Raw genomic sequence first — 9,884 nt, forward strand, 5'->3', positions numbered from 1 at the left:
TTAACTGTTGAAATTGGGAATAGAGCACTCCCAGTAACTTTCCAACTTGCTGCGAGACAATATATCCCACATATTCAAAAGCAGTGCTTTACTGACATTTTCCCAGATTAACTTTAAAGGTACATCAGAAGACTGACTTGTTAATACACTTAAAAGACTTTTCAACAATCTGATCTCAAATACTTGCAGTTAAAAAAGAAGCAAGTCCATTTGCGACAGAGCTGCAAAATTATTTTTAAAAGATTACTGTATACCCACTAATTATGAAATCAACATCTTTCTCAATAGCGAAGAATAAAAATGCTATTTCCAGGGGCGCCTGGCTGTCTCAGTGTGAAAGCATGTGACTCTTGATCTCAGGGTCATCAGTTCAAGCCCAACATTGGGTGTGGAGCCTACTTTTAAAAAAATTAAACTAAAATAAATAAATAAATAATACTATTTCCAGTTAAAAATAACATATAAATTAAAATAAATTCAGCTCCCTGATTTTAATTTTTTTAAACAAAATGAGAGAAATTCAATGTTTCAGTTTAATTCTTTCACATGAAAAGGGTAAAACACAACAGAGCAACAGCCTTAAAATGTAATTTGGGTGTCATGGTAAGGGAGGTCTATTTACCTTTGGATTTCATTTCTGTTATTTATTTTTAGAAAATTATGAGTGGCAAGAACATTTCTTCTTCTGCTCTTGATTTTAAACTGGTGATACCTGGGGCGCATGGGTGGCTTGGTTGGTTAAGCACTTGCCCTTGGCTCAGATCATGATCTCAGGGTCCTGGGGTAGAGCACCTGGTCAGGGTCCCTGCTCAGTGGGGAGTCTGCTTCTTCTTCCGCCCCTCCCCCCACCTTGTGTGCTCGATGGGGCGCAGGCGCACACATGCTCTGTCTCAAATAAATACCTAAATAAATAGTTGGTGATACCTTCCTTCATACCAAGAATTTAAACAGAATCAGCTCCATGTCAGTTCAAGAAAGATCAAAGCTTATGCACATGGTCTCTGGGTCACAAACACACACACACACACCCACGCCAACTGCAAACATCTCCACACTGCAGGTCTCCAGAGGTCCCTCCCTGCTTCACCCCTGCGCCCACCCTAGAGGAGCTGCTCCCCAGCCAACTGAAGAAGCACTTTCCAGGCACCCCTTTTCCTTTTCAGCACACCCATACTATAACTCCCCACTCTTCACATCCCTTTCCTACTCCCCTTCCACTAGGATGCAGTTCCTAGAGAAAAACTTGTCCTTATTTCCCATGTCTTCCTTCTACTTACAGGGGAAGCCTTCTAATACATGAGTAAGCATACAAATAGAAATGCCAATACAACCAAGTCAAAGAAAACAGAAATCATTCCGACTTCACACAGTGATGAAAAAACTAGGATACCTTTCAGAACACCCGCCTTAGCCTTACACCACATGAAAATGCTACTAAAATGATAGCTTATGATTACCACGGGACACAGCCTCAAGGATAACATGAGCCCCAGGAGAACAGGGATTCTGTTCATCATTGCAGTGCATAGGACTTTTAAAGTCCTTAAAAATACCTGTTGAACGAGTGACAAGAGATGACAGCAGCCTAGAAATGTCAGCAAAACTCTGCACAGTGGGAAAAGCCAATGCACAAGCCATGACTAATTCAGCAAAGCTAGAAAACCGACAGTTATTGTGTGTGAGGTGGGGTAAGGCGACTCGGGAATGATCAGAAGCACTGGGATCTCTGAGGGTCTAAATGTGAACAGAGAGAAAACAGGACTGGCTTCAAATCTATACGAGAAGCAGCGACACCCTCCTCCTTCTGTTCCCTCCCTCTTCCATCAACTCTCCACCTTACCCTACCTTCCCCCAAAGCCAGCATATCCCACACTACTCCCCACTGCCCAAGCAGGACACCAGAAACCCCTCTCTGGGGAAACTGACAGGCCCAAAGAAAGAATTACTTTAGCAACTTCTGGTAGTGACCCTCAAATTGGCAGGTCCCCATCCTATTTCCTAACGGTGAGACTCAACACTTAAAAGTTTGTCCGTGCACATGGGGAATTTCTAATCAGCCCCCTCACAATTATGAAAAGATAGGCAATAATCAGCAGACATCTGGAGAAATGCTTGTGACATCAAAGACAAAGACCAAAGCAGGAAAGAGGAGAACAAGGACTCAGAAGAGCGACAACACAGAAAACAAAAGAAAATGTCTATATAACATAAATGTGTACAAATAAATCAATTTAAAAAAATCTTTATAGAAGTACATTGCCAGGGCGCCTGGGTGGCTCAGTTGGTTGAATGTCTGCTTGGGCTCAGTGGTGATCCTGGAGTCCTGGGGTAGAGCCCCGCATCAGGCTCCATCAGGCGGAGAATCTGCTTCTCCCTCTGCCCCTCCCCCTAGCTTGTGTGCAGGCATTCGGTCTCTCTCAAATAAATAAAATTAAAAAAAAAAAAGTGCATTGCCTTCATGAAACGAAAACAGGATGTTATAAAAAGGAATGGTGAGAACAAAAACACTTAGTAATGAAAGATACGACGAAAGAAATAAAAATTCAGTGTAAGGACTAGAAGATATAGTTGAGGACCTCTTCCAGAAAACTCAGAAGCAGCAGCTAAATGAACAGAAAAAAGCAGGAAAAGGAAATTAGCAGAACACTCCAGAAGGTCCAACAAGTGAGCAACATGGGATCAAGAAGGCTACAGTGGAGAAACCACGGAAGAGATCACCAAGAGACAATATAGAAAATTTTCCAGAGCTGAAGGACCCAGTGTCCCCACCAGAGAGACCCACCAAGAACGCTGGGAGTAGACAGAATTCCCAGATAAGACAAGTCACACAAAGTCCTAGGGGTCACTGTGGGGTCTGGCTGCTCAATACCAACAAGGGAAGGTGGACAGTGATAGAGCAACACCTTCAAACTTCGGAGGAAATGACTCCCAACCTAAATCCAGTACCCAGGCAGTCTATCACTCAACTGTGAGGGAGGAAAAGGCATTTTCAGACAGTGTAGGTCTCAAAAATTTATCTCTGATGAACCCTTTCTCAGGAAGCCACTAGAAGACACACTGTACCAAAAGGAGAAAGACATGAAATCCAGAAAGGGGAATTCAACAGAGAGACACCAAAAAAATTCCCACAAGGAATGAAGAGAAATGCTAGGAATACTGCTACACACTGGGCCTAGAGCACAGCCTCAATGAGAACAGGAACAGAAAAGGCTTCGGGGGTGGAAGGTGACAGGCTGAGTGGGGCACGTGCAAGGTGCGTTACAGTGCTGAGATATTCTAGCTTCAAACCAAGGACTATACTTAGCACCGTACGCTGGCATCGAAGCTAGAGGAAGAAACATAACTCATTCCAATAAACACAGAAATAATTCCCTGTCTCAGTAAAGAGAGGGAACTAACTGCATCCTGTGTGGCTTAGTTAAGATATTTAACCTAGCGAGAACAACATAAACACTACCAGTTTAAACACAAATTATTACATAACCATATTTGGAAAAAGGGAGACAGAGGACAGGTGGGCAGAGAAGGTATATACAAGTTCTGTAAGCTTCTCTTCCACAGTAAGAAGTCAATAGATAATGTCTAAAACACAAAAATCAGAAATCAGTAATATAAAGCACACTGTACAGAAACGTGGAATTTGAGGCAAGAACTGGTAAGTAAGCACAACATCCCAGATCCTTCCCCTCTTCCACAGTAACACAACACCTTCGCCCTGCTGCCTGGAATGCAGAGGGGACAGCCACCATCAGATGCTAGACCAAGAGCAGGAAAGGGCCCAGGTCCCCGAGGACTTGTTGGAATGAGCTGTTTACTAGCCCTGCCCTGCCCACATCCCAATCCCACAGGAGACAGAAGGCACCTTGATTTTGGTTAAGTTGCTGTTAGCTGGTTGTGCTACTGGCAGCTGAATGCGATCCTGAGACAGATGATTATCAAACAGAAACAGAGGGGTTAGAAGCGGCTGCTTATGAAAGTTAAAACCCAGAGTTACTAAGTAAATGCATAACTTTAATAAAGGTAAAATTATATTTGAAGAAAATCACAGGGTATGGTTAGAAGTGCTGTTAATCTCAACTTCTAAAACCAAGATTATATGGGTCTTTTTAGGTCAGTTTTACCTGATTTATTAAAGGCAATAGAATATGAAGTATTTGAAAGAGGGAGTGATGAAAGGATCAGCAGGGTCTTAAGGCTGACTGGTAGAAGTATTTCAATCTAAGACTGAGAAAGGCATTCACTTAGGTCTGTGGGCTTGAGAGCTTCAGCTAGGCCAGTGATGATGGGAATGGAAGGAAAAGGTTACAGTAAAACAGATATTTCAAAGCAGGTGCCAACAAGGTAGCCCAAGGTTGGTCATAGTCCGGTGAACAAGAAAACCCCCGCTAGAAGGCTGCTGGCTCCAAAATGATCAGGGAAAATGTCCTGAGCCCAGTTTACCCAAGGGAGAGCAGGGATGGGGGTGGAGTGCAGACCACATGGCCACTCCAATTTCTAATAGTGTTCACAAACCTATGACTCTGTAATTGTGGAGGCTAGAGAAATTGCCATCCCTGTGACATTTGAAGTCACCTCTGAGCAAGTTCCACAGGTCTCCAAAGCAGCTCCAATACAAGGACAGAACTGGACTGAAACATGATCCAATTCAAATTTCTCTCTGAGTTTCTAATTCTTTTCTAAAGATAACAAAATCCGAAGTTCTATTATCTAATTGATCCTTTGTGCAAAAAAATTTTTTTAAAGATTTTATTTATTTATTTGACAGAGAGAGGGGCAGCGAGAGAGGGAACACAAGCAGAGGGAGTAGGAGAGGAAGAAGCAGGCTTCCTGCTGAGCAGGAAGCCCGACATGGGGCTCGATCCCAGAACCCTGGGATCATGACCTAGCCAAAGGCAGACGCTTAACAACTGAGCCACCCAGGCACCCTGCAAAATTTTAATCTAAAAACAATTTTGTTGCCAGCTACCTACCCGTCAATGAAACTGACCAAAAACCTAAAGCGCAGATCAGATCCTTCAGATCCTGCTGTAAAGTACGACCTTTATTTCGTACTATCTGTCTGTCTTCAAAAAACAGTTGTCTCTGGTAGATTTTTAAGTACTTATGTAGTTCAGGTTGTCAAAACACTTCTGGTTTTAAATCTAAGGAAAGTGTTCTTTTCCTCTCACCCATTTTCCTTATTAAGAGAGCATTTGTGTGAGCTTTTCACCCAAGTTTAAGATAACCCTAAACAAGTTAGGGTGATGTGATTACGGGGTTTTCATGGGTTTTTTTAAAAACTACTTCAAAACCTTAATTTTATCTTCTTTTTGATTAAAAAAAAGGTAAAAAATCTCAATTTGGTTTCCTCCGGCAAGATCCTTTTACTTTATTAGTCATAAAAAAACTTTGTCTCTTTACCAAGAAAAGCACTCAATAGTTTCACCGTACTTAATATAGTTTGGAATTAACAGTCCTGTTTGCTCCTGTGTTTGTCCAGCATCACCGACGTCAGCACAGACAGGAGATTTCTAAGGGCACCAGGCTCTGCAACCAGAGGCAGGGCAAAGGCAAAAGGAGCCAGCTCTATCCACACCGTCGCATTCTGATGATTTTATCTCAGGCGCACCTGAGTAGCGCGCATGGAGCGTGACCCACTGCAAGTCACAACCCTTCTCAAGAGGCTCACAAAGCGGTATCCTGCTTGAAACCAATCCACTCCGGCACCAACCTTAGTTATTTAAAGTCTAGATTTAACACACCAAGCGTGTCACACACGAAGTGAAACGGTTGTTCACTTCGACACCCAAATGTCAACAGACGAGGTTTTAGGAGAGAAAAAGTAAGGCTAGCTTGTTAAGGTTTAATGGTTTCAATTGTCCCATCACATGCCCTGTAGTCAGTATCACCATGCATTTCAAATAGCTACTTACAAGTCTAAATTATGTTAACTTAATTTTTCTCATGCAATTCCAGTATTTCCCTCCAATTTAAATCTTATTCAAAAAACCTGTTTAAGCCATTCCCATGTTACACAAACATTCCATCTGGAAGAACTGTTATGTATCAAACCAAAATGCATTTTGAGATGCTCAGCATCTCAGCACCAGTTAAGCCCGAACATATTCAATTTGGTAGAGTCACGCGGCTCGCACCTGGGCTGAGGTCCCCGGGCTAACGGCTACAGGAATTCACATGGAAGAAGGTACTGCTGCATTCGTAACAAGTAAAATCACAAATGAGGAGAGTAAAGAGGGCTACAAAGGATTAATTCTATTCCTTATACCTGAAGTACAGTGGCACAGTAGAGGAAGGTGCCCTGGGGGTGCCCGGGTGGCTCCGGGGTCAGGCGTCTGCCTTCAGCTCAGGTCATGATCCCAGGGTCCTGGGATCAAGCCCCTCATCGGGCTCCCTGCTCAGCAAAGAGGCTACTTCTCTCTCCCACTCCCCCTGCTGTGCTCTCTAGCTGTCTCTCTCTGTCAAATAAATAAAATTAAAAAAAAAAAAAAAAAGGTGCCCTGGACTGCAAATGGGGAAGCCCACACTGAGGTGCACGTCTCCAAGGCGTGCCTCCACCAGCTGCAAGCTCTAGGCTTCCCACCTGGTCTGCAGGCCACTCAGGGCCAGAGCACAGAGCCACTGTGATCCACCCACTGCCAATGGGCTGGGACTTCAAACATCAGCTCCATCCAACTGTAACACTAGCCATTATATTTAAGCCATGAAAAAAAAATTTAACACGTGTAAAAGTATTTTTATGTAACAAAGATAAGAGATAGCAAATTCATCTCATTTACTTGTATTTGTTGCTATTTACTTGTAGAAATTTCAAAGTGTTCTACTTTGAATGGGATCAATTTGCATTAAAATACAGCTTAAAGAAATACAGACGCAAAGCAGGGTATTTCCAACTTTTAATTAAAGTCCAGGATTTCACAGAGGAAACTAATCAAACTATAAACATAATCAAGGGAAAATGAAAGACCTAAAATGAAGGTCTTTAAGCTGGGCTCCAATGACTCTTGTCCCATGCAACCACTGTGACAAAAAGGGAATAAGAGCCAGAAAGTCTTCTTTTAAAACTTAAAAACGGGGCACCTGGGTGACACAGTCAACTAAGCATCTGACTCAATTTCAGCTCAGGTCATTATCTCAGAGCCGTGAGACTGAGCCCCACATCCGGCTCCGCACTGGGTGTGAAGCCTGCTTGAGGCTCTCTCTCTCTCTCCCTCTGCACCCACGCACTCTCTAAAAAACTAAAATTAACTTAAAATAAAACTTCAGAGAAAGACAATATACCATATGATTTTACTCATATGTGGAATTTAAGAAACAAAGTAGATGGAACATAGGGGAAGGGAAGGACAAACAAAATAAGATGAAAACAGAGGGAGGCAAACCATAAGAGACTCTTAATAATAGGAAACAAACTGAGGGTTGCTGGAGGGGAGGGGGTGGGGTAAGTGGGGGATGGGCTTAATTAAGGAGGGCACGTGGTATAATAAGCACTGGGAGTTATATACAACTGATGAATCACTGGATTCTACCCCTGAATCCAATAAGAAATTCATTATCACCTGTTGTTATAATAAATCTTTTTTTTCAAAGATTTATTTGACAGAGATAGAGACAGCGAGAGAGGGAACACAAGCAGGGGGAGTGGGAGAGGAAGAAGCAGGCTCCCAGCGGAGGAGCCTGATGTGGGGCTCCATCCCAGAACGCCGGGGTCATGCCCTGAGCCGAAGGCAGACACTTAACCGCTGTGCCACCCAGGCGCCCCTGTTATAATAAACCATAAAGTAAAAAAAAAAAAAAAAAAAATTAAAAACTTTATTACCTATACTTTCCAAATTTCCTAAAAGATTTCTCAGTAACTCTCAAAATCTGAACTGAATAGCTGTACTTCTTAAGTTTGAAGATTTCTACCTAAATTAGTCACCTACCAAGATTTGGAAGGTGGGGAGAGACTGGCCCTCTACATGACAGGACTCCACAGACTGCAGGCTTCAAACACCATGCAGAGTGTGAATGAAAGACTTAGCAACCCCAGGATGACAGCTTATGTCTACATTTGCAGAGCAGAAGTAATTCCACTTGAAGTCAGGGCACCTGATAATGCCCCACAATTCCACCTGATGGACCATTCTTCACCTTCCACTTGTAATACGCAGGCATTCTAAGCAACACTAAATAATGACTGTACACACATCTTCATTCGTAACACACTCCTGCAGAGCTACAAGTGTACCGGTTAACGTGCATGAGATTAAATACTACATCCTATCAGTATTTAGAAGTATTAATATTTCATTAAAATGCCACCTTAAACCTCAGTCCATTTCTCTTCCCTGCAATTTAAGGTTTACACTCCTGTGCAAATTGAGTTAGGACAGTGTAACTCATTTGTAATTATAATTCCCAAAACGCCAGAATACAATTTCGAAAATATTTCTAAGTGATAGCACACAGCTTCTGTTTCGATTTGGAAAGGGCATATCTCATAAAATAAGACCTCCACACATGCTGAGAAGAGCCTTCTCCAGTGAAGCCCACCACTGCAGAGTGGCCTGTACAGTCTGCTGGGGAGAGGGCTACACAAGAACCACCCACTTACAGGGTGTCCAGCTCTCAGACTTCAGCCCACAGAGCCCAGCTGGGCCACACCTCACAACTACAACAACCCTCCCTCCACCTCTCCTTTCCGTCACGCTCCTACCCACACACTGTGCACGGAGTTGAACCTGATTGTGGAACTGTCTGGATTTCAACATCAAATGCCAAAAGAAAGGCAAATAAAATATTCAGAAGGCTCAGATGTAATGAGCACCAACGACCTCACTTTCAAAGCAAGTGTGAAAGTGAGTTAATTATTTGGTTGAAAATCACATCACCAATAAAAGACCCCAGAAAGTGAACGCTCTCATTTTTCGGACATTGTATATAACGAAGTCCAGTGGTCCCCACTGAAATAAAGCATAATGGGCTGTCCTGGGGCTCTGGGCCTCCTTTCTCCTGCTGCTCTCACAAAACATCATTTCACTGAAAAGCAAAAAGCAAACCCTCTAAAGAATATTTCCATTTAAATTTTAATTAGTAAAGCCCAAGTCCCAGTTACCCTTTTGGCAGAGTAGGAGGCCTCACCTCAGAATACATTTCTTTCTTCGTGTAAATATCAGCTTTATCAGCCCCAAAGATTAGAAATTACTGGTTCAAACTGCACAGTCCTAGCCCAATGACGCATGTGCCCCAAGGATGAGATTTTCTTAGGTTTGGCCTGAACACAAGCACTGTATGTTCCTATTGGGTTGTTCCCGGTGAGTCTGAGGGTCTGGACAGGATGCCCATGTCAGAGATGAAGCGAAAGGGTTTCACTTTACACCTGTAGCTGTCTTCGGGATTCTAATGATCACTTAATGGCTTAATCAAACTTTTGTCCTAATAAAGCAAAATACGTTAGTTGATCAATGATTTGAGCGCTATAGATCCTTGAATAAGCTCGAGAAGGCAAGCGAAGATCAGATGAAGAAAGGTTTTAAACGCTTCCCATATACTGACCGTTCTAGCTGCCCCCAACGTTATTACAAGGGTCTAGCGCAATCACAATGAAAAGAACCAATTTGCTCTTGCAAAATAAGGCTTTTAGCCTGAAAACTCTCTTGGAGATGCTCCAGTAAAGGGCGTTCAACCCCTAGGCATCCAGGGGATGCAGCAGGCTGTCACCTAGGAGGGGCGGATAAAACCGGGCTCCCCGGAAATGCACACGCAGATAGGAGGCCCACCAGGCGGTGGAGGGCGCAGATGTAAAAATCGCACGCGGCTGCCCCCACGAGCCAGCAGGGTGTGCGGGGGGCGGGGGGGGCCTCGACGCTGACTCTGGACCCCAGAGCGAGGGGCAGGGGCGGGTG

Source organism: Ailuropoda melanoleuca, chromosome 14 (assembly GCF_002007445.2).
Source record: "Ailuropoda melanoleuca isolate Jingjing chromosome 14, ASM200744v2, whole genome shotgun sequence".
Classification (NCBI taxonomy): domain Eukaryota; kingdom Metazoa; phylum Chordata; class Mammalia; order Carnivora; family Ursidae; genus Ailuropoda; species Ailuropoda melanoleuca.